This window comes from Anarrhichthys ocellatus, unplaced genomic scaffold (assembly GCF_004355925.1).
Source record: "Anarrhichthys ocellatus isolate YVR2014 unplaced genomic scaffold, GSC_Weel_1.0 scaffold104, whole genome shotgun sequence".
NCBI lineage: Eukaryota > Metazoa > Chordata > Actinopteri > Perciformes > Anarhichadidae > Anarrhichthys > Anarrhichthys ocellatus.
In genome coordinates this window covers 527,218-534,228 of record NW_022280134.1, presented here as the reverse complement: position 1 = coordinate 534,228, position 7,011 = coordinate 527,218, and positions in this window count along the sequence as shown.

Here is a 7,011-nt window from a genome sequence, read left to right as displayed (position 1 = left end):
GACCGACCTCTCTCTCTTTTCTTCTTTTTGGTTGTTCTCTGGCAGACACTGGAAAATGTCAGTGGGCATGTCCTTTTAATTCCTGTGCCCCCCCCCCCCCTTCATTTTCATTCTCCATTACTGTCTCCCTCCTCTTTCTATGTATTTATGTACAGTCATACAGATCAGGGGGATGTTTTGATTCTCCAGCTCAGATTGCAGGGTTTTAGTGGGTCCAATCTATCCTCCTCTTCCCCCCTTTCATTCTGGTTCCGTGCTCCCATTTCTACCACTTTTCTTCGCTCCCGTTCCCCCGTGTCCTTCTCCTCCGGTGCAATGTATCATTGCTGCTTGGCTGGACCCTGCGTAAACCCTGGGCTCGTTCGGCAGCCCTGCTTAATCTCAACCTCGGCCTTCCCCAGCCGCTCAGCGAGCCTCCGGAGCGCTGGCATCGGCGGCCGAATCGGTGTACGTGTTTATGGAGTTCTGACAAATTCCTTCCTCCTCGCTCCCTCTCTTGCGTTGCGGACTTGACATGCGAGCATTATATTTAATCCCCCCCCCCTGTGTGGGCAGAGGCAGTGTGGTAGAGGAGCCATGGGGCCCCGGAGCTGGAGCGACGGCCTCTGCGGTGGCTGGGGCACCATTACGGAGGCAGCAGGACAGGAGAGCGATGGGTTCAGATATGGGCCTTGAGGTAGAGCTATGGGATATGTGGTGGGGCTGTATTTTCTTATGGCGGGGTACTGCCTAGGTCACTGGCACTGGGAATACTGGTCTCCCTTAAATTAATTGAAATATGAATAAGCTGCTCCGATCCACTGAGCGTTACATTCTCCAGCAGATATTTAAAACAACAGGGGCTGTGCATGCCTTTAACTTAACTAGACCCAGAGGTACAAAGCCACATTTCGGCTAAAGTAAAACATAAAAATGCATCGAAAAGTCCCCACACATAATGGTATACCACATATGATGCTATAATTATAAATCAGTCCCATAACAACCCTGCTAGTAGACAGTTTTGCCTTTCGCCTGAGGTCACCAAAAAAGTAACTTATAAAAAATGGGTTAATTCAGAGATGTCACATGACTTCTGAGAAGCAGCAAAACAAATCAAATCTAAATGTTTGAATCAAGAGTATGAGCCGTAAGTTCCTAACAAAGTGCTTTCAGATGCTGTTAGATGGTCATCTAGATATGAAGGGGCTCATTCTAAGCACAACGATTCTTATATATACAGGTGCTGGTCATATAATTAGAATATCATCAAAAAGTTGATTTATTTCACTAATTCCATTCAAAAAGTGAAACTTGTCTATTATATTCATTCATTACACACAGACTGATATATTTCAAATGTTTATTTCTTTTAATTTTGATGATTATAACTGACAACTAAGGAAAATCCCAAATTCAGTATCTCAGAAAATTAGAATATTGTGAAAAGGTTCAATGTTGAAGACACCTGGTGCCACACTCTAATCAGCTAATTAGCTCAAAACACCTGCAAAGGCCTTTAAATGGACTCTGTCTAGTTCTGTAGGCTACACAATCATGGGGAAGACTGCTGACTTGACAGTTGTCCAAAAGACGACCATTGACACCTTGCACAAGGAGGGCAAGACACAAAAGGTCATTGCAAAAGAGGCTGGCTGTTCACAGAGCTCTGTGTCCAAGCACATTAATAGAGAGGCGAAGGGAAGGAAAAGATGTGGTAGAAAAAAGTGTACAAGCAATAGGGATAACTGCACCCTGGAGAGGATTGTGAAACAAAACCGATTCAAAAATGTGGGGGAGATTCAGAAAGAGTGGACTGCAGCTGGAGTCAGTGCTTCAAGAACCACTACGCACAGACGTATGCAAGACATGGGTTTCAACTGTCGCATTCCTTGTGTCAAGCCACTCTTGAACAACAGACAGCGTCAGAAGCGTCTCGCCTGGGCTAAAGACAAAAAGGACTGGACTGCTGCTGAGTGGTCCAAAGTTATGTTCTCTGATGAAAGTAAATTTTGCATTTCCTTTGGAAATCAGGGTCCCAGAGTCTGGAGGAAGAGAGGAGAGACACACAATCCACGTTGCTTGAGGTCCAGTGTAAAGTTTCCAGTCAGTGATGGTTTGGGGTGCCATGTCATCTGCTGGTGTTGGTCCACTGTGTTTTCTGAGGTCCAAGGTCAACGCAGCTGTATACCAGGAAGTTTTAGAGCACTTCATGCTTCCTGCTGCTGACCAACTTTATGGAGATGCAGATTTCATTTTCCAACAGGACTTGGCACCTGCACACAGTGCCAAAGCAACCAGTACCTGGTTTAAGGACCATGGTATCCCTGTTCTTAATTGGCCAGCAAACTCGCCTGACCTTAACCCCATAGAAAATCTATGAGGTATTGTGAAGAGGATGATGCGAAATGCCAGACCCAACAATGCAGAAGAGCTGAAGGCCACTATCGGAGCAACCTGGGCTCTCATAACACCTGAGCAGTGTCACAGACTGATCGACTCCATGCCACGCCGCATTGCTGCAGTAATTCAGGCAAAAGGAGCCCCAACTAAGTATTGAGTGCTGTACATGCTCATACTTTTCATGTTCATACTTTTCAGTTGGCCAAGATTTCTAAAAATCCTTTCTTTGTATTGGTCTTAAGTAATATTCTAATTTTCTGAGATACTGTAGCTGTCAGCAGCTCAGTAGCTGGACGCAGGACGCCGATTGGTCCAGACACACATGTGATCCTGTGAAGTAAGCGAAAGACCAAATAACATGGGCAAAATAGTGAATGTGATGCTAAACCGAAACAGGAAAGTTACAGGCCGTAAAACCAGAACAATGAGCTGAAAGACGCTAAAAAGCTCTTTAGATTTTAGGGTTCGGGTAGAGTCGGGTTGGATTCATCACCATTCACATTACTCAGTCATCTGACCCATTAAACAAATAAAAGTAATGATTGGAGCGGGTTGAAACTAACCGAAGAACCAAGTGACTTCCATTCTTGAAGCCTGTGGCAGTGCTAAAAGATGCAATTAATCATTTGTTAATAACTGCAACCCCAGTGATGAAATGCAAAAACGATCGCGTAAAGGCTGATCAATGACAAACATCAGCAGCTTTGTGCCGTCACTGTCATGGTGTCTGCGTGGCGCAAAACCACAAGAAAGAAAAACACATAAGAGAGACGGAGAAGGGGGGTCAAGACCAGACAGTGAGAGACGAGGCTGTTTCTTTTTGCGGTTTCATTCCCGAGCCGGCTTTTCCCAGAAGAGTGAATCAGCTGAGGAGCCCGGAGGCTCTTCTTCATCCAGGCCCCATCCAGGCCCCGGCTCCACCACTTCACCGTTACACTGGCCCTCGCTCCGGTTCCCAGTGACTCACGCAGCTGTTGTACCACCACCGAGCGACCCACCCAGGCTGTGGAAGGGTCCCTTGTTTTGTGAATGTGTTGACGTGTTTCCTCTGGCAGATCTGGTCCGAAGTCCCATGTTTACATGCCGCTGACATGTTTTATTTTGTCTGGCAACTATGGCACATGTAACTCTGCTCCGGGGATAGAAACGTTATGTATGAGCGTCTGTGGTGTTGAATGATCTTCTTTGACGTACTATAAATGTTGAAGGGATGTTGTAAAGGAATGTTTACATTACTGTGAGTCAAGCACTGGGCCTAGTTTCATGCCACTTTCGGTGCACATTTTCACTTTGACTCCACACTGCACAGACCATATTCTGGACTTTTGCTTTAGTTGGAACCTTTATTAACAAGCGTGGCAATAGTTTCAGCTTCAGTGGAAATTTGAACAGAGTAATTTTAGCTGGGGGGGGGGGGTTCTTCCTTGTAATCTTGTAATCTCTTGTTTCCCTAGGAAAGGTTCTTGGAGCTCCCTGCTCTTTTCTCAGCAAGGCTTCACATCCTGCATGGGAGCGGCCCAAATCAACCACAGGTCGTTGAGCAACTCCGCTGGAGCTTTTTGCTTGTTGGGTAACTTGCTCAAGGGCATCTGCGGATCTGAACCTGTGACCTCAACTAGTTGTACGTTTTCTGTCTGCCCAATTAAACCAAGGCAATCTGACACAAACCGTTGCTTTGTCCAATACTGTAAGCAAATTTCCAGACTTCATGCTATTTGTCTTAGCTAATGGCCGACGCTCCGCACTGCCCTAATACAGCGTTCACTACTGATGACGCTGTCCCGACCCACGACCTCGTCCCTCTGGTTCCCTCTCAGGTGAACACAGTTAGCTCTTTCAGCACTGCTGCCGTTGTTTGTCTGTCCTATTCGCACCGTTGGCTGCTAGCCGCCGGCTCATCCTCCTCCATGTTGAGTCGTGTTGGAGGCAATAGCTATCCTCTGAATTCCTTTTAAAGGATAATATGAATAATTCTGGTTTTCTTTTTTGTAATTTTGGCCATTGTTACAATGATATTTTTATTGTTCAAAATAATGTGCTGCAGAGCTCCATTGCTGCATATCAGTGATCCACACTGGGCGACGTGTTCCTTTATTCCCATGAACGCACACATTGTAGTTTATTTTGAGTCAATACCACACACACCATCCTGCTGCCCCAAATGTATAATAATACTGCAGCTGAAAATAGTCCCCAACAAACCCAACACATGTTACACAAATGTGAACTTACCAACACTCACCGCGTATTTCACCCTGTTGATCTGATGGATCGGCGCACAGGTCAGTCCCTGCACTTCCCCTCTGCAGCTGCAGCCGCTCCGTGAGCCGCGCTGCTTGAAGTCTCTCCTCTGCCTGTAGAATGTATATTTGTGGAGTGATCTGTATAGTCTACTGTCCTAACTTTGTCTTGCGCTGCATGTGAGGTCCTCATATCTTCTCACCACCTGGGTCGGAATTTTGTACCATAAATGCTGTCGCTGAACCAGTGTCAAGATACGGTTTATGTGCAGTAAATACATTGATTCTGAATCTAAAATTAATTTTTAATGTTTTATAGACTTTCACGAACACAGTAAATGGGTGACTTTGGGAACGTGACAATTGTTTAACTAGCTTTCTTTGCTTGTTTCACAAGACGATTTCAGATTAAACACCGCGCTGAGTCCCAACCCCAAGTGTTTTATAGTTTATCTGTGCGGTGGATGTGAACACACAGACAGGTCATTAGGGACCTGCTGTGTGTGTGTGTGTGTGTGTGTGTGCGTGTGTGCGTGCGTGCGCGTGCGCGAGGAACGGTGTGACTGCGGAGGCAAAGCACCGAGCGCTTGAGAGTCCGTTTGTGGTAGAAAGCACAGCGAGTCCTGCAACAGGAAATGAGGGAACTCGGCTAAGGGGCTAAAAATACTGCCCGTTGTTAAGGGAGAATAGAGCCGGGGAGGCAGCGGAGTACAGCAAATATTATTGCAATTAAACCGCAGGCCCAAAATGACCCAGGTGGCTGCCAGTGGGGAAAAAATAAAAATGAAGTGAGGAGAGGGTGAGATGAGGAGTTGAAGCTCTAACAAATGGAGTCAAAGCTTGGGTGTTGGTGGTGGTGAGGGGGGATGTCAGAGTCAAATTTCTGCGAAGTTATGCCACAGTGCACTGACTCAGAGAGGACAACACGCATTTTCTTTTCACAATGACTTCCAGCACCTCCTTCCCTGACTTCACTATTGTTCCCAAGAGCGGGAGGAGAACAGAGGAGGGGGCATCGAGGGCCGCAACGTTGGCATCAAACTTGATGCTAATGCCACTCCGGTTCACCTCCCCCTTTTCCTAACCCCAGTCACACACCCACACACATGCACGCTGGCAAGCTCAACACATGCTGGCACTCGGCGGTGCCGAGCTAAGAATGGAGCACTCCTTCGACTCACGCAATGTGGTGTGCTGAAATTTCCTGCAATAAAAACATGATTGGGAAGATACCCATTAAAAAATGTGTGAGGGGAGAGGAAAGAGGCGAGGGCCTGCCAGCCAGTGAAGAGTGAGAAAGCAAAGAGGGGGGGTAAAGTTAGCGTAAAGTTAGAGGAAGAGAAGGATCGGGGAGGGGAGGTTGAGGGATATTCTCCTCTGACCACTGGATACCCTGCCACCCCTCTGCCAAAAAAAGAAGACGCACATTCTGGCTTCTTCTGTGTTCTCTCGCGCTCCTCTCTTTCTCCAACCTTTTTTTTGGTGTGTTTTTTTTTTTCCAAATCCTGTTTTCATTTAGCACATGGCAGCGCTCCCTCTAGCTCGTGAGTTTCCCAAACCAAAAGCTATTTCCTGATTCACTCCCTCTCTCATATAATTATTCTGCTGGACCGGATTCATCGCTTCTTTTTTTTTTTTCAAGGCCTCCTTTTCCAGCACTGCCTGTTCTGTGCTCGGGGTGACATCACAGCCTCGATGGGGCAAAGGCCGCCCCGGCTCGTACTCTGTGGGTCAGAGGTCGCGGCGGCTCCCACTCCTTCACACTTACTTAATCCCTTCAGCATTACGCGTGAACCTGATGCACTTTAATGAAACACTTTTGCGTGGGATAATTGAATTAGTCGCATGCCCTTTGAATGAAGCCATTTAAGGTTAAGAACTTGATTTTAGGGAAGAAAAAATACTGTAAACATGCAGAATTGTAATAACTGTACTTTACATTTGTATCTTTTTGGGTGCAAAGGGTGTATGAAGAGAGCTGGGGATCTCAAGACATTTTCTGTGCTCAAGCGGGTCACATGGTTTAATATGTTAAGGGCCCTTGTTAACGGCTGCGGTATTCACCTCATAAATGGCCTCATTGTTCCCGTTCACACACACACAAACTCGCGCACACGCCGGGGCATTTACGGCATGACTATTCTGAATCGCTCGTAATGCGCCTTCAAATCTGCTGTTAAAAGTGCACCCTCGGTCACCACAGGGCATTAGCCGTGCATTTTAGCTACACAGCCAGTGTGCTGTATGCTTTCAAGTCTCTCTCTCTGCTGTTAGTGTTTAGTTTAGCTGCATTGACTCTCTCTCTCTCTCCCCCCCCCCCCCCCCCCCCAGCTGTGTGCTTCTGTCCCGTTCCAGCTCTTTGGGTGTGGCTGCTGCTGGCACCAAGACA